Source organism: Pempheris klunzingeri, chromosome 21 (assembly GCF_042242105.1).
Source record: "Pempheris klunzingeri isolate RE-2024b chromosome 21, fPemKlu1.hap1, whole genome shotgun sequence".
NCBI lineage: Eukaryota > Metazoa > Chordata > Actinopteri > Acropomatiformes > Pempheridae > Pempheris > Pempheris klunzingeri.
Genome location: NC_092032.1, coordinates 1,019,709 through 1,039,164, shown reverse-complemented (window position 1 = coordinate 1,039,164; position 19,456 = coordinate 1,019,709).

Genomic DNA, 19,456 nt, shown 5'->3' with positions numbered 1-19,456 from the left:
TCTACACTGATAACCTTTTCCACGGGATGGAGAAACAATCGGCTGATCTGAGTCAGCATTGTTCTTCCATCATGGAGAAAAATGTCATACCAGCAACTGCTATCACAGCTTTCAGCCTATGGACTACAGATGGCATCAGCAGGACACATATATCACTCTCCTGCACCGATTGTTACTTCAAAACAGAACAAAAGAGACAGATTCATTTATATATAGCTTCATATATACAGTGGGGCAAAAAAGTATTTACTCAGCCACCAATTGTGCAAGTTCTCCCACTTAAAAAGATGAGAGAGGCCTGTAATTTTCATCATAGGTACACTTCAACTATGAGAGACAAAATGAGAAAAAAATCCAGAATTTATTTTTAAAGAATTTATTTGCAAATTATGGTGGAAAATAAGTATTTGGTCAATAACAAAAGTTCATCTCAATACTTAGTTATATACCCTTTGTTGGCAATGACAGAGGTCAAACGTTTTCTGTAAGTCTTCACAAGGTTTTCACACACTGTTGCTGGTATTTTGGCCCATTCCTTGGTGGCTGACTAAATACTTTTTTGCCCCACTGTATATGTATATAGCTTCTACATATATACACTACTCACAAAAAGTTAGGGATATTTGACTTTCAGGTGAAATATATGGAAAATGTAAAAAGTGAATGCTACAGTGATATTATATCATGAAAGCAGGGCATTTAAGTAGAAGCATGCAATGGTAATTTCTTCATCTTAATTTATTGAAAGAAAATCTACCAACAGTGGTAGGTAAACCACAACAAAACATTTTCAGTGTCTCAATAAATTGGGATGTGGCCAAAGGACGTCCACTCCTCTCCTTTCTGTGACTCTTCCAGTCTCTGTATCACTGTTCCAACCTCCTGATGACACTCTGTGACCCTCTAAGCTCAGTGAACACCTCCGTCTGAGGACTTCCTGTTTGAAGCCTCCAGTGTTGAGGTGCTGCTGATCAACTGTTAGGTGTCGTCTTGGTCTCATGATGTCAGAATGTGAACAGCTTGATGAGGAGGACTGTTTAAATACCAATTCTAACTGAAGCAGGAAATGTATTGGTCGATTCATGGATCAAACCTGTTGTGAATGTTGCTGTTAAGCTTCTTGTTAGAGAACAGCAACTTGTGCAGAAAGTACTGAGACACTGAACAGTTGGACATGTGCATTCAAAGGTTTAGAGAAGGTCACATTAAGTTCACCTGGAAAGGTTAGAATGCATTTTAGGTTCATCCTGAAATTTCACCTGAAAGCCAAATATCCCTGACTTTTTCTGAGTAGTGTATATGTAGAAGCTCTTAGTACACTGGTGTCTTCAGTGCTTTCACTGATCTGAGTAGTTTTCATGCTGTTAATCCTGTTCGCTGACTAATGAAATGAGGATTTTTTTAGTGATGTGTGGTGAGCAGTGGCACCCTGTGTCCTCCTGGTTACATTTAGTCATCTGTCGCTGTGATGGGCTGATCAAACAAGCTCGTGTCTGTGCTGTGGCTTCAGTCAGGCACCCAGTGATGAAGACAAAGAGTGAGCAGCCAATGGGACTGTAATGGCATGCATTCAAAGAGCCCCCCCCCCCCCCCCCCCGGACCAATCTGCTGCTCAGGAATAATCACTGCTTTGTGCAGGACTACGGAATCCAGGGTGAAAACGCAAGACTCAATTATAGGGAGAGAGTCCAGAAAAGCATGGTAACCACAGCAACCACAGAGGGCCCTTAAAGGGAAGGCATAAAAACACAAGCAGGCCTGCAGGCTTGGCCTGCTGCAAGCAGAAACCAACCCAGGGGTACCCTCCCACTGCTCACATGCTGCTAGGGGCCAGAAACATGTCAGAGAGCTTTTGTGCCAAATACTGTAAATAAATGGTGCACAGTATCCTTTCCTCAGTTCCACAGTTCCAGCACCCCTCCACTGCTTCAGACCTGAACACTTAACACTGGCCTCTCCCCAGAACCGAAGAGCTCTGGGCTTCCACTGTGTCCAGCCACTGCAGCTGACAGCTGATTGTGTTTCCTCCTCATGAGAGACGCTCTAATCAGTGCCCTTATTTATGTCTCCCATGTCACCATCCTGCTTGAACTCATCAAGTGTTTTTTTGTTGCTTTGGTGTGTCCTGTTTTCAGCTGGACAGAAATAACTGTAGAATCCAGTGAACCATGACAAATGCCTCCCGTCCTGGAAGAGGAGGAGTGTTGCAGGCTGTGGAAACGCTCTTAGCCTGGAAGGCCTGGACTTTATTAGCATGGGAGTTCCAGCCATCCCCCTCTTCAGGCTGTAATTGAATGCACCTCAGCACAGGGAGAGGGAGGAGGGAGGAGGGAGGAGGGAGGAGGGAGGAGGGAGGAGGGAGGAGGGAGGCAGTCCTCTGGCAGACACATGGGTGGCTGAGACCATGAGAGGGCGGAGGCGGACTTATGATTTCCGGTAACTGACAGGCTGCTGATCATCCAGAGCTACGGGCTGCGCTGGCTGAGGTGGGGGCCTTGCGTCAGGAGCTCAGTGGAGAGACACCCAGCACATCACAGTAATGTGTTGTATACAGTTCTGACTTTTGCATTGGAGGAGTATTTATTCTGATGAGAAGAACTATAGAACGTCTCTTTCACTGAACTGCCGTCCCACTTTAAATCCCCCTTCCTTCTCTTTCAACCCAGTCAGTTTCCCACAATCTGGCCTTTTAGGAACCTTTGAGGTCTTTATACAAAGTCCTTCCTTAGCTTTACCCTGGCTTGTACAAACTGAAGGTTTCAGATACGGTGTGGAGTATTGTCAATATTGTTATTAATTTTCTTTCACATTTAGATGAACATTGGATGAAAGATTGTACATCAAAATAACATCCAACACACCAGACCCTGCTGCAGTTCACCATTTATGTTCAGCAGCGCGGATCAGTCGGTGAGTCCACCACCAGACTGAAATATCTGAACAGCTGTCAGATGGATCAGCAGAACATTTGGTACAAACATTAATCGTCCTCAGAGGGTATAACTTTGGTGATCATCTGACTTCTAATGTAGCGCCATCATCAGGTTACATTTTCACTTGTCCAAAATACCTGCAAAACTAATGACATTCCCATCAGCTCAGCTGTACTTTGTGTTTCCTGCTGTTCTGCACTGATGAAAACACATGAACAAAAATGTTAAGTACTACATATTATTAGCAGTAGCAAATGTTCAGACAAAATAAAGACTACTATTTCACCTCTCAGCTCACTACATGTGATACCATAAAAGAGGCATAACATGCCATAACACACCTTTCTTCTGACACCACCCTAACACATGTAAACTTTGTAACATTGATGTGCACGTCTCAACACATTCCTGCTCACAACATGACTGTCATGACCAGACTCTTGACGCATGAACCCAAATGAAAAGTTCTTGTCAGAAAGTACAACAGCAAATCACTCTTGTGAGGAGAAAACACAAATAAGAAAGATTCACTCTCAAAAGAGTAAAAGTTTAACTAAAACACAAGAATCCAAAAAACACAAAGTACAAAGGAAAATATGGCTCAAAGCTCAGGGATATGACTAAACGCTGGCTCTCTGACACAAAGGACAACAGGGCTGACCCCTGAATGACAGGAGAGCAGTGAGGTACGAGCCCAGAGGATCACCTATCTATCCTATCTGCAGGCACAAACAGCCCATTTGGCAGACAGCCACCTGGTGCAGGACTCTCACTGCTTGCCAAGTTATCGCTGCTACCTTGGCAACAGGGTCAGGGTCAAACAGGCGGGACAGGGCATCGGGCTTTGCATTCTGGGACCCTGGCCTGTAAGACAAAATGAAATTAAAGCAAATACAAAACATGAGCCACCTGGCCTAGTGAGACTTTATTCTAATTGAATCTTTTAGCTTTAGAGATATACTCAAGGTTCTTATGATCAGTCTAAACCCGTAAATGTAATTGCATTCAGCTGGAGACAGTTTCCTTGACAGGGGGGTGCAGGGATGGAGCTTGGAGTCTTTCTCGGAGTGTTGGGAGAGGACGGCCCCCGCCCCTTCATTGGAGGCACCCATCTCCACCACAAACTGCCTACTAGGAACTGGAATGGTGAGAATGGGGGCGGACCTGAACATTTTGTTCAGTCAGGAAAAGTCTTCTTGGCCTGAAGGGACCACTCAAAAGGCACCATGGGGGACGTGAGGGCATATAATTGGGCTGCCGTGGCACTTTAGTTTCTTATAAAGTGCCTGTAGAAATTAGCAGACTACGGCTGTCTGGGGTTGGCCAATTAGCCACTGCACTAACCTCAGCAGGGTCCATCTGTACCTGACCTTTGGCTACCCCCCAAAAAGAGGCTGTGCTAGTGGGAAATTCACACTTCTCCGCCTTGACATAAAGATGGTTCTCATGGAGGCCCTGAATTACCTGAAGGAACCGTTGTTTGTGAGAAACTCTGTCAGGTGAGTAAATCAAAATGTCATCCAGGAACACAAGGTGATTTAAGAAGTGCCTTAAAATATCATTCATAAATGCCTGAAAGACAGCCAGGTGTGTTTGTGAGGCCAAACAAGGACAAGGTATTAATAATGACCTGTAGGAGTGTTGAAACCCACCTTCCATTCCTCTTGCATTCTGACCAAATGATAGGTGTTTCTGAGGTCCAATTTGGTGAAAATCTTTGCGTGCTGGAGTTTCCCAAATGCGGAAGAGATCAGGGGGAAAGGGTACTGATTTATAATGGTTATATCACTGGGCGGAGCATAAGCACTCCATCACTCTCCTTCTTGGTCAAAGAGGAGAGCGATGGAGGAAAGTTTGGGCTCATGGTCCTGTAGGAAAACTAATGATGGTCCCACTAAGCTCAAACCAGATAGGATGGCATGTTCCTGTAGAACACTGTGGTAGCCCTGCTGGTTAAATGTGCCTGTCATTATGAATAAATCACCAACAGTGTCATCAGCGAAGCCCCCTCCCCATACGATCACACCTCCCCCTCCATGCTTCACGGTGGACCCACACATGTAGAAACCATTTAAGATTTAAGATGCATTCATCCCCCAAAGGGGAAATTCGCATGTCCACAACAGCTACATCAGACAATGTACAATGAGAAATGCCGGTGAAAAGAAAAAGAAATAAAAAAAGAAAATAAATACAAATTACAAAATATAATGCAAATATACAAAATGTACACAGGTGAATAGTGCAAATATACAACCATCCGCTCACCTTTTCTCTGTCTAACATAGACATTTAAGGGTGGAAACAAAAAATCTCAAATTTGGACTGATCAGACCAAACTACAGATTTCCACTGGTCTAATGTCCAGTAGTTCACCTGGTGGAGCCTGTCCCATCGAGTCTCAGTGGGGCCTGGGACCTTTGCTGCATGTCCCCCCCCCTGTTTCCTGTCACTATTTAATTGACAGGAAAAGGAAAAAAATGCTCTTTGGTAATAAGTCAGAAAGCCTGTGTGGATGTCAGCTGACACATTGATAGAGTATTACTGCCTGATTCTTCCACGGTGCAAAAAACTCTATTGACTGTGATTGTTTGGAGAATCCTGGGCCACAGTACAGTGACCCTGGCCGGGGTCTCATGACAGAATAATCATTCACATGGGGATTATCTAACATAAGTCAATCAAATCATTATTTAGTTGGACTTTGATTAAGGGGAACGATGAGCAGGACAGCACAGGCTGGTTGCATTCAGCTCCACTGAAAACAGAAGAATGTGCAGACTAAGAAAACTCAGCCATCAGAGCTCCGGTGTGACGGACTAACACACTACAGGATGAACATGCAACCATTTTCTCCTGCTCACTTTATCAGCAGGAACAAAGCACAAGCTCCAATGAACATATTTGGAAGCTACATTTGTTGCTGAGAGTTCACAGCTTGTAGCTCCTTAAATGCACCAATGTTTTTACTGGCTGTCGTTGAATAGCTCGAAGTTTTCATCAATTTAATGTGTTTTTCCTTCAAAGTCAGTGCTTCTAATATTGCTGTGTTGTAATGCTATTTAAATGCAGATGGATTTAATAGGTCTACATTGCATTACTTCATATTAATAAACCTTGACAAAAAGAAAAGCAGTTGTATTTGTCACTGTTAAGGATTACACAACAAGTTCTTATTCATCTCCATATTAGATGGAAATCCCTGGAATATTCAGGACTATGTGCTGTTTTCTCTATAACGAAGCACAACAAATTAGGAAACTGTGATGCAAAGCAGAATGTGAGTGGATTTGTAGGACCCTGCTGGTGTGGCCCCTGAAGTGCTTTAAGCTGCACTAGCTAGCTGCTAGCTGGAACAAAATGTTCAGTGGATTGATTCAAACGTTCAAAAACACTGTTTGTTTGATAGTATATTCTACTGGAACATGCTTTTCACATTGTGCATTTAGAACATATTGCTTTTTTATCAGGACGATATCAAAACTGAAGCTTGTGCTTATCACAGTCAGCCACACACCGGCTGGGGGGTGGGGGTTTGGCCCCCCTCAGCTCCACTCAGGTTTTCTTCTCTTTGGCCAAAGACAGATCCACATGACAGAAGATGAATGCAGATATGTTATATGTTGACATACTGTCAAAACATGGATTTAAATATTAAAAGGTGGCTGATGGAGGAACTGTGTGGAGCTGGACTCCCCCCTGAGCATCGCCATGACTGGATCTGCCTGAAGTGTGCTAATCCGTTCAATACGTTTTAGAGACATTGGATATTAGATATTTCCAGAAGTAAAAGGCATCAGCAGAACTGTGTGCAGCCTTAAATATGTGTGTGCAGCTGCTGGACAGCAGGATGATGTCGGAGAAAAGAGGAGCTGGTGGGAAGAGATGGGTTTACATCACTGCATTAGTTGGTTGTGATGCTACATGCACATATGTATTCTGAGTCTTGCTGGCAGTGGTGGTGGCACTGTTAAGTTATGGAAGTGAGTGACACACAGTGAGTGAGGCCGTCTGGTGATCGAAGAGAAGGAGGAGGGTCAGCGCTGAGCCTGTGATGATACTGACCTCCTGTGGAAACTCTGCTGCATTACTGTCTCACTCTAAGGTGACAAAATGGAAGATGTCCGCTCTGTGATGGATGAAAAGCTGCTGCTGACACTTCCATCACACACAGCTACTTTACACCTAACAGAGCAAATAGAATCACGGCTTGATAAGGGACGGGTGGTTGGTGCTGTAGTTAGGATAGGATATTTGATACAGTTAATCACTGTGTCCTCATTTCTAATATCTCCAGGATTTTATTTTCACCTTGAGTGCTGGCATGGATGTCTCTTACATTGATCTTATTGGATGTTGTGTGTTAGCTAATGATGCACTATCAAGTCACATGAAAGGTACAGTGGGTGCCCCCCCCGTTAGTGCACGCTGATCCACACTGTTGCTCTTCAGACCTTTATCCCTCTGACTTCATCCCTGTGTGTTTGGCTGACTGCTGCCTCTGCATACTCTGAGCTCCAGAAACCATGCAAACATCAGCACGGTGAGCTCTATGACGGCGTGTGTGCCAGTAGTCCTTTTTTATTATGGAAGAAACCTTCAGCCTCTTTGCAGTTCTACTACTTCAGCAGGTTTCAGCCACAGACTGATTTTCTGTCAAAGTCAAAGGCTTTTTGATAACTTTCAGCTTTTCTAATCCGGTTCAGCCCTCTTTGTTTCAGACAATACCGTTCTGCTTCAGGTCTTTAGAAGCAGGCTTTTTTCTTCTGAAGTGTTGAGCAGCAGTCCAGCTCCATCTGTCCAGTATTTACACACCATGACTTCTTTGAGCCCTTTCAGGGAAGCTTCCTGCTTTGACAGTGTCACGGTTCAGCGTTTTTATGTAATGCAGTCCAGCTTCCAATTCTGCCTGCTTTAAATTTCAGCTTTCAGGTTTTTCAGCAGTGCCGTTTTATTTCAGTTGTCATCACTAACATTCAATGACAACAATGTCACAGGATAGCAAAGGTGAAAACCTGAGAAACCTGCTAAGTTAGCACATCTAACTATGTCGGTGCAGTACTCTATCGGCATACCCTGTCCTGTGTCTATTACATGATGGGGACAAGCTGGTCTCTGTTCAACCAACCATCATCGTTGGACACTGGGAAACAGTCTTCTGGGCTTTTGTTCTCAGCTTTACTCTGAGAAATGTCTTTCAGGCAGCATCTAGTAGAAACCACAGCTGGAGACCATGAGTGTTTTTCTAGAGATCCCTTTACTTTATACTTTGCATCACAGACTTAGTTAACATTTGTGCCTCGTATATGACATTTTAAATGACTTGGTCTCTCTTCAGATACATTTACTTTCATTTACAGTTCTGTTTTCTTTTATTCTGACTTGTTTTTATTCACCTTATTATTATTATAATTATTATTCAACAAGTTTATCTTGTTTTTACGTTCATTTAGGTTTTGTGTCATGTAAAGCACTTGATGCGTGTGATGTCGTTGTTGTAAAGCACTGTGCTGTTTGTGTGTCTGTGACTGGAAGAGGTCAGTGAACACCACACCAACCTGGATCCTGGACTCACCTGCCCCCTTTCCTCACCGGGCTCAGGCGTGTCATAGAGGTCCTCAAGGACTGGAAACAGGCACTCAGTATTGTATGTCCCAAACATTTTTCTATTTCCTCTTAGATTGTGTGTCATGTTAGGTTTTGAACATAATTCAACAGTCCTCTAAAGTAGTGATGGAGCCAGAGCTTTCAGCTATCAGGCTCCTCTCCTGTGGAATCTCCTTCCAGTTTGGGTTCGGGGGGCAGACACCCTCTCTACATTTAAGAGCAGACTAAAAACCTTCCTTAGTGATAAAGCCTATAGTTTAGGGCTGGATCAGGCCTTGGACCAGCTCCTAGTTATGCTGCTATAGGCTCAGACCATGATGCACTGGGCTCTTCTCTCCTCCTCTTCCTCTCCATCCTTATGCTGGTTCTCTGGCTTCATTTAGATTTTAAAATCCTATTACTTGCCTACAAAGCAATAAATGGATCCAAATACTTTTCTGACTTACTTATAAGTTCAGAGATGACCTGAGGGGTCTGGTGCAGGTCGACTCAGGGTTCCCAGAACCAGAAGTGAGCAAGGTGAATCAGCTTTTTTAGCTTCCTGAACACCTAAGGTCTGCAGAAACTGTCAGGCCTTAAAACATCACTGTGTACTGTGGCTTTCCAATAATAGAGCTACATAACTTCTAATTTGTAACTATTCATACACGTGTTGTGCTCAGTGGTACTAGGGCACCAATAAAAGTAGGGGTTCCAATCCTGTGTGGACAATCAATACCAAAATGTTGTGCTAATGGTACCTTGTATGGGGCGATTTCAGAAATAATTAATAACTATCAAAGATAATTAATAATTATCTAAATTAATGGAGCTTTGTGTAAAGTCCACCTCGATTGGGGCACCACCTCAATAAACTAGGAGAAAGTTTTACTAATTCTAAAGTAATTTAGATGATTCAATCTCATAAAATAACTAGGCTATCAATTTGGTATTATGATTAATAATTAATTTAACAACTTAAACCAAAATCCCCCCCCCTGCTGTGTGGGTCAGAGGCAGACAGGAAAGCTAAGTGCTGTAGCTGTTAGCTTAGCTTTGTCTCTCAGTCAAGGCCTATTGTAACACTGTGTGTGTGAGTGTGTAGATAAAGGTACCAGGTTAGAGGAGAGGATGGGTAGGACTCTGGGAAACTGAGTTCAGAGAGAAACATCAGTCCTCACCAGCCCAGCACATGCTTTTATTGTCTTTTAATGCATCTTCTCTTAAGCTTTAACGTTTGTGGCTTTTAATGTTTTTAATGTGTTTTATGTCCCTGTAAAGCACTGTGAATTACCTTGTGTCTGAATAAATACATTTACTCTCATATTAATTGTGTTGTTATTACTCATAAATGAGCTATTGTCACGTTATTCACTGTTACCATATTGATCATTAATAGTCATATTCCTGTTATCAGTATTATAGTTACTGTTCTTCCTGCCACTGTTTCCTAATATAATATCTGATGCTGCTCGTGTGGGGATTCTTGAATCCTTAATATTGAATATAAATAAAGATTGATTGATGGATTGATTGATTTTTACATTAGTGTATAATAATATGTGGTCATTGGGTGTATTAAGATCCACTTTGACCTCTGCTGTGCTGATTTGGAGCAGCTTTGAAAAACAAGCCGACTGTAAATCACCCAACAATGACCGTGGTGATGACTATGGTTTTGTTGACTCATTGGCTACAGCTGAATCATACAGAGCCGACCCGTCCCAGCACAAAAGAACAGCATGACAGTAAAACCTTCAGTAAAGACAAGAGATTAATTTAATTCGTTTAATTCAGTAAATCTTCGATCATCTTTCTGTGTGTGTGTGTGTGTGTGTGGGGGGGGGGGGGTGTGAAACACATAGTTCCCAAAACACCCAGCAGGCTGCAGCCTTTACCACGACTGAATCTTAAAGAAGTCACCTCTGATATATTTCAGTTTACTCGAGCAAACATAATGCTTAGAAATGTATCTGTTTAAGGAATTTAAGTCAGCCTTAAGAAGGATTAAGATAGACAAACTATATACTCCACAGACACTTTGCCACTCCTTCCCTTTAAGCTTTATTCTGTGAGTGACCCTGAAGATTGATTGAAGTTTTCCATGAAAGACACTTGATGTCTAATGAGCCACATCCTGTTTAGATGCTGCACGTTCTGACCTCACTGTTTATGTGACCACGACTCATGGATATTTTCCACTGGACATAATCAATACATTTCTGACTTTGTGCAAGTCTGGAATTCATTGAATTGGCTCATTCTTCAAGAAAACGAAGGAGGAAGTGGACAGTTACCGTGCGTGTTAGTATGAAAGCAAATAGAAAGTAACACCAAAACCCTTCGCTCTGTCGCAGTGTGAGACACTGAACGACGTCATGATGGTGTTACATGAGAGATGGCACATACGGTAGCAGAGGTAGGACCGTGGTACCATTACTGTCTCCTCCCATGTAAACTGCTCCTGTGCTGATACATTCATTTGCCACCATGAGTTCCTTCAGTCGGTATGCCATGGCAGTAATCAGTGGTGAAGAGCACTGACCCTGTACATGCTCATCAGTGTTTCAGTATTCTGCTGTTTGCAGACATATTATACAGCTAGTTACTTTCCACACATAACAGTTAGAGAGTTAATTAGTTATAACATTTGTTAACCCTTGTATGATGTTCGGGTCTGTGGGACCCGTTTTCATTTTTTTATCAAGAGCAAAATGATATGATTAATTATTTTTTCAAACTCAGACTCATTGGCCTTGAGTCTGAGTTTGAAAACATGATGAATTGTATCATTTTTCTTTTGATAAAGAACATGAAAGCCGATAAAATCGGGTCCACAAACCCGAACACCATACAAGGGTTAAACAGTGATTTCCAAGAATGTTCTAAAGTGTGTTTTTAGTGTTTCGTGTGAAAGCAGAAGTTAATTGTGTTTTTTCTTCCCATCTGCAGTGAATGCAGCATGAGAAACATCCCTGGCATCACTGTGTATATTCACATGACCATGAAAGGACCTGGCAGCTATGTAATGGAGGGAGGAGGAGCCTCTCCACACTGAGGCAGCAGTCCAATGCTTGGATCAGAGGCCTCAAACACCTCAGCTCATGCTGTTGACACAGCACAGAGCAAAGTCCTGCAATTCACAAAGCCACGGCACAGTGAACAGACCCTTACTGGTGCATGCACCCACAGTATTTATGAGGGCTGGGTCACGGCCAGTGTCAGAGCCACGATAACAGAATAACAATGAAAATGTAAAAAATGCAATACAGACAGAACACTCTCTTGCTTCAAATCTTTCTTTTCACCCTGCATACATAAAGCCTTCGGGGAAATCTCATCAAAGCAGTGATTAAAGCAGCTTTGCTGGTTCCCAGCTCTCCTGTCAGCTGCTGCCAGCTGGGTTCACGTCCTTAGTGTTTGTGTTGCTTGGTGCCAGTCACCAAGTCTCTAAAGAATGCAGCATTGGAGCGGCCTCATATTTCCCTGTTTCTCTGTTCTGCAACTGCAGGGTCTGATCAGGAGTAACAACATTGTTATGAGTCTTAGATAGACGAGAGAAACAGAGCCACACATTCAGGATTTATCATGCTGAGGTTCACACGTCATAGGAACCGAATATCAAATCTGCTGTGCACATGGTTATATATGGTGACTATACACTTGTTTATTTCAGTGAACTTTGTAAAGCACTATGAGACACTCTGTTGTGATATTGGGCTATACAAATAAAATTGAATTGAATTGAATTGAATATAGTTTTAAAAACAAGACCATGGGCTTTACTACTCATGGTTATGATGTGCCATTTTGTACTGTTGCATGTAAGTGTTTTCATTCCCTGTGTAGCAGACTGTGTGTATTGTAAAAAGTAGCATACAGTCCGTGGTCACAGCCATCTGCATTGCACACACAGGACACAAAGGAATCAAGACCACTTAGGTCATCGAGGACAGCTGCGACAGCGGATCAGGAGAAGGTGCCGGTCGTCCACTGATGGCGGTTGGCAGCTCCCCCCCACATCCTTCAGTCACATGCTGAGGTGTCCAGCGATTAGCCAGCACCCTGCGTGGTAGCTCACTGTTGCAGGTGTTTGAGTGTGTGCATGAGTGGCTGAATGAGCCTTGTAAAGCACTTTGGATAAAAGCACTACATAAATGCAGCCATTTACTAAGACTAACTGAAATACAATCTGACCTTGACTAAACTGGTTTTCAATTCTGCTTTTAACAATCAGATCATCCACACTGGATTTAAATGTGCCACTGTAGGATCAAGAAGATCCCAGTGATGGAATCCACTCTGAAGAAGTGAGTATTTAAAGAGTGTACATTTAAAATAATAAGCTATCTTTGCATGCAAACACCAAAAACAACAGTGATTTATTGAAATGGTTGCACATTTTCCTTTTCACAGGCTGGGGAAGGTAAATACTCCATGCTGAGCAAATACCAACTGGTTTTACGACTTTGTGTTCCAAGGGACAGGCCGCGTCTTATCTGTGTGTGCTATCAGATTCATTCCCACTGCTCAGTGCCAAACTCAGTGGAACACAATGTAATGTGTAATCAATCAATCAATCTTTATTTATATAGCTCCAATTCATAACAGCGTTATCTCAAGATGCTTTACATGGAGATCAGGTCTAGACCAAACTCTTCAGAGAGAGACCCAACGATTCAGGAATTTAACATTAAGGATTCAAGAATCCCCACATGAGCAGCATCAGATATTAGATTAGGAAACAGTGGCAGGAAGAACTCCCAGAGAAAAACATGAGAATAGTTAATATATTAATAACAATAACATTACCAATATTGATAAAAAAGTGGCGGACATATCATACAGCTAGTTACTTCACAGACGGCTTTACCCAGTTAGTGAGTTAGTTAGTTATAACATCTTTTAAACAGTGATTTCCAAGCCAGAGAACCACAGCAGGAGAACCAGGACCAGGATCCACAGGAACCAGAGAACCAAAGCAGGAGAACCAGGACCAGGATCCACAGGAACCAGAGAACCACAGCAGGAGAACCAGGACCCGGATCCACAGGAACCAGAGAAATGAGAAAAGCACAGAAATGTAATGTGTCTGAAACAAGATTATAGACAAATAAAGGCTTACAATGCACACAGGAGAGTGGAGAACATGGCTTCTCACCACTCAGCACAGTATCAACACCACTGGCACTGTGGTCCTATTACAGTACAACACCTCTCCAAAGCCTTGTATGGAAAGTGACACATCCATCGTGAGGAAGCTTGCCAAAGATAGATCCTTGGGAAAGACACTTGTGGACAATGGACTCTAGTTGAACCTGAGGAGACGAACGTGACGTGTGTTGTTTGGCAAAATATCTGCCAGTGTTTTATTTACTTCCTATTAGGGCAGGATGGGCTGGAAAGAGCTAAGCCAAACTTAAAAGGAACAGAACTGGACTGGACCAAGACGGAAACAGAAAAACCATCTCAAGATCAGACCGGAGACTGAGACTGGACTCGAGAACCGCTGCAGTTCAGAGCCCTGATGGAACTCTTGGATGAGGATTGAGATAAAAACATGAAAATGGCGATGATCTAAATATGTGGATCATGTTTGCATCTGGTTCCTCTCCAACACAATCACAGAAATATTCGACCGAGATAAGGTCTGGACTGTGTTCTGGTCGACAGATCACAGCTCTCACAGCCCATTTAGTAATCATGCAGCCCTGCTATGACAGCTATGCCAGATTACAGGAAATGTTATGTGGAGCTCTCTCAGTGAGGGGGGTGGAGTGCTGTGAGGCTCATAGAATCCTGCTGACATGCTGCTGAGACTGTTTGCAAATATTTAGGGGAGTTTAGTGACTCTAGCCGAGGGCAGTCTGTGAACAAGTGAAGTGAATGCTGATAAACATCAAGAATGAGCTCTGTTGTGTAACAGTGTTGTGTGTGGACGGCTGGATGAAATGTTCCCACAGGCAGGGGTGAAATGATCCAAATATGCTCAATATAAGGGCCATTGGCTGAAATCAGAAAAAAGCAGGGGTAGAATAAAACCTAATTCCTCTAACTGGTCCTAACTGATCCATGTTTGTGACATGACATCCACTGTGGCTGAGTGTTGAGAAAAACACAGATCGATCACAAGCTGCACTTCCTCCTTTGTATTGAGAAAAAAGGGAAACCCCCCCAGAATTTCCATCTTAACGTGGTGCCCTCGGCTCACAGCACACAGCCTGAAAGTACGACATGCTGCCCTGTGGGCCCGCCGTCATAGTGCTTGGCTCTTAGTCCTCGGGTGGTCCAACGGTCGGGTGCATTGTATTGTGTATTTCATTCTTTTAAACAAATTGCAAATGTTGTAGTGCATCTATTAATAAGCACAATTATCATTACTTATTGACTGGCACAATTTCAAGTTGATCAAAACACAATCAATTGAATAATTGTTCTCTCCTAAAGCACAATTTGAGAGAAACCATTATGTGCATGTGTATCTTAATATACTTACTGAAGTTACAGTTGCATTTTACTTTGCTGTAATCGTTTGAATCTACAGAAAACTGGTTGATATTTTGTTTTTTGCAGGATAATGGAGCTGGATTGAAGCGAAGTGCCTCACACACTTGTGTTTGTGGATGAGGCTGGTTACATGGCTGATGCGGGTGATGTGGTGTGAGCACACTACTCATATTCCCAATATTGGGCCATGCAAACCTTGTTCTTAGGCACCCTCTACAGAGATCTTATCCTAAGAATGACAGAGGTTTGGTGAGCCAAAGTTTTGGCTGCGTGGAGTAATTTAAGCTTCCACCATGCAAATATCATCAGGTTTGCTACAAGAGGAATTTTCCCCAGTTGCGTTGCAAAGGAAAATATCAGGTGTGATGAAAATCTCTGGCCAGACAGGGAGGGGGGGTCTTTGTGTAGCACTACACCTTTACAGTGTTACATTGTTTTCTTTTGGTGTACTCATGTATTTTTGTATTCTACAGTGCTGTGTACATTTTCTGTTTACTGATGCTGCTCATGTGGGGATTCTTGAATCCTTAATGTTGAATTCCTGAATTGTTAGGTCTGTCTCTTAATCAAAGAGTTTGGTCTAGACCTGCTCTTTATTTGAGAGAACACTGTTATGTATCGGCACTATATAAATAAAGATTAATTGATTGATGTGTAAAACAGACCAAGCACAGCTGGTTCTGATCTCAGTCTGAGACTTCTGTCACCTACATGGACATGTTCAGTAAAAAGAGGACTTGTTGGACTCACTTTGTTCTGTGTGGATACAGAACAACACGCAGGAGCCCAGAGAGGAGAGAGAGTGTGTCCCTTACAGATTAGAACAGGACTGTGCACTTTGGTGCTTTTCCCCTTCTGAGCCTTTTTTACTGGATCTGTGTGTTTCATTTTCACACATTTGTGATTTTTGTTGATCACTGGCAGCGATTTCATGTTGCTAATAAAGCTTTTACTGCAGCAAGTCTGTCACGTCCTGTTTATTCCTGCTGTAGATTCTATAAAGTCTCACTTTGTGATAATATACTGCCAAAAATGCTCACATTCAACACTGGTGGTGAAGGAGACTGAAGGTTGAATGAAGAATAAAGATTTCATTTTATCTGCAGTTTATGTTGCTCTGAGAGTTCCGAGTATCCCAAGTAAAGGCTTATTAGCAGTTATAAAAAAACATTCTGACATGGTTTCAGAGGTGTTTGGGTTGCATGAATGCATTTTGATGTTAGATTGAGCTTTGTCCTGAGCTGTGTGAACTGTTTTGAAAAGGAGAGCAGAGATATGTGAAGAACTCTGGGATAGGGTGGGCTGTGTTTCAGAGGGACTCAGAGTCCTCACAGGCAGCAGTGAATCAGTGAACCTCTCAGCTGGACTGAGATCTATGCTGTCCTCGAGGAACAAGAGATAACAAACACAGAACTTTATTTAAACTTGAGCAGCATTTTTGAAATCCCAGATGATTTGGCTGTGGCCGACAGACAGTGGGAGTTCTGTGTCAATGATTTCAGTCATTCCTGCACACAATAATTCAAGAGCTTTGACTTTTTCATTTGTTGCTTCAATTTCCAGTTTTTCTTACAATTTGTACAAGACAGTTTATATGTTTTCAGTAGAGAAGCGGATGGAACAGGATACTAACCTGTCCAGCTTGTGTAACAGCCATCCCAGTCTCACAGAAGTTCGTGAAAGAGTCACCAACTTTAATCTGAATGAATGAATTTGTGTCCTGGCTTTATAGGCCCATCAGCTGTTTATGCTGATCCAGGCTTAACTCTGAGGAACACACGGAAATGAAAAACTCAAAAATGGATGCAACTTTAGGAAAGCTATACAGTCACTGACATGCAACCAGAGCATCTAATGCTCTGACACAATAATAGGGGTAAGTCTAAAAACTAAAAGGCTGTTCTTTGTGTGTAGTCTATCAAAGCAAGTTGGGCTTTATTACAAATCAGTAGCAGCTATTTTGGGAGTTTCTTCTATATTCTGCACCAGTCATTGATTGGTTACGTGTCAGTTATCATGCACCAACCATTTCTTCATCACTTCCGTTGTGTTGCGAGTTCACAGTTGGGCCAAGCACATGTGTTTCGTTTTTTGCGTCACTGACCACAAATCTATATCAAGTCTATTTTCCTGTCAGTAGGACTTCTGTAGGACCTGGGAGCACATACATCATCTAGATGCAGTGTTATTTCTAATTCAGCTGTACTAGATATTTGATATATTCCATAGTTGTATCTTTAAAAAAGTACAGTGTTCAACTATTGTTTTGCTGTCAGTTGGCTTCATTCCATTTCAATTTGCCACCAATCGACCATAAACTGAATCCAAACACCCCCGTATCTTTTGAGAAAAGGCTTTTTATAGTCTGTGACTGTAAATGTGGTGTTGTTCATTTAATTTTATAAGATTGATGAAGATTTTAAAAATGAAGTGAACTTCATTAATATAATAAAGCACTCAAAGGTTGAGAGTGTGTGTGTGTGCATCAGATTTTGTACAATGGCCATATGAACAGGATGAAGATGGCGTTATCAAGCTGGACTTTATACTTCACAGCCCTCATTTAATCCCTGCACTGGTCACTTGCATAGATTTCATCAAACTGGACTTTGGAAATGCATCCGACCTGTTACACAATATATACTATTTAATTATAATACTATTTAATATTTCATTTCAAGTTTCTTTGTTTCTTAACCATTAGCCCTCTGATCCACTCTGTATGTAAATTTGTTCAAAAACGTTCAATTTAATTTGAATACTGGACTACTTTATTTATTTCATTTTATAAAGAGAGCCTTCAAAGTGCTCTCTGAAACTAGACCTGGGATGTCTTGTGTCCATGAAATAAAAAAATGAAAACTTTGTCTTAGAACTAAACCAAATAGATCATTAGAAAGGTGTCTACATGGCTCCTGCTGTGGAATACTGACCTTTGAACCTTGACCTCAGCGCATGTTTGAAGGCTTATAAGTCAGCATCGTAAGGGGCTGCACACATGGGACTGACTGTTATAGAGAGCTCTTATCAAAAACTTCAGAAACTACACTTCCCTGCACCATGACATTTGACACAAATCAACATCACAGTTGTAGTTCTTAGTTTAGGGTTGCAAACTGATCTTTTTATACTGAATATACCATACATACTGTAAAGGACCCACATTTATTGTGGTTAAATATGTGCAGTTTTATTTTGAAATTGTGTTTTATGTTCCTATTTCCCTGTAGAAACAAGTAATGAAGAAGTAAAGATAAACGGAAGAGTAATAAGGAGTTTAGCTCCAGTTGAAAGTGGCAACAAGGTACAGTAATTGTGTGCTCTCAACTTTATGGTTTAAAACAAATACTGTGGTAATTGTGAAGCAAGCTAATGCGACATTTTTGTGTTTTATTTTCTAGTTAGCTCTTACGTTGGTCTTCTGTTGCTCTATGGTGGTCTAAGTTGGACTTGCAAAACTGCGAGTTGGTTTTAAGACCTGCATTCACAATAAAGGACATTAGACCATCAGTCCTGACTTTCACATGAGCTACTAGATCGCGATTATCCACACTCCATTTATGGCTCTACTGCTGCACAGGCAAGTGTCACCCACCATTCCTCAGCTTCATACCTTGCATCAAAACGAGTAGAGGCAGTAGCAGAGTTGGCCGTAAAAGAAGCAGAATACAAGATAGCGCAAAAGGAAAGGATTAAAGCTCAAGAAGAGCAACACAAGAAAGAACTGGAAATTGAAAGATCTGAGCTGGAGCATCTACAGGCTGGAAAAGATTTGGAAGCAGCTCGAGCCAGATTGGAAGAAGAGTGAGCGGGTGAGCCTAAATTCTGCATATCAGCCCCCTGCACCACACCCATCTAACATAGCGATGTTGTCTGCACCACCTGGTGTCGCTCAACTAGCACAAGCTGTGCAGGACAGCATTACGATGAATAGACTTCCTATGTCAGAGCCAACGGTGTTCGGTGGTGAGCCAATTCACTTTATTGAATGGAAAGCTTCCTTCATGTCATTGATAGACTAAAAGGGCATCTCTGCTGCAGATAAACTGTTTTATCTAAAGAAGTATGTCAGTGGCCCAGCTTGTAAATGCCTTGAAGGCACCTTTTTTCAGAAATGATGAAGCCGCCTACCAAGACGCTTGGAAAAAACTGAGTCGACGATACGGCCAGGCATTTGTTATTCAAAGAGCCTTCAGAGGAAAGCTATCAAGCTGGCCAAAAATACAGTTCAGAGATGCTGAAGGACTAAGAAACTTTGCAGACTTCACAAATGCTTGCCTGCTAGCGATGCCTCATGTAAAGAGCCTGGAAATATTAAACAATTGTGAAGAAAATCAAAGACTGACACAGAAGTTGCCTGACTGGGCTGCCGCCAGATGGAACCGCCAGGTGACAAAGGCCCTGATGGAAGGTAAAGATTTCCCTAGCTT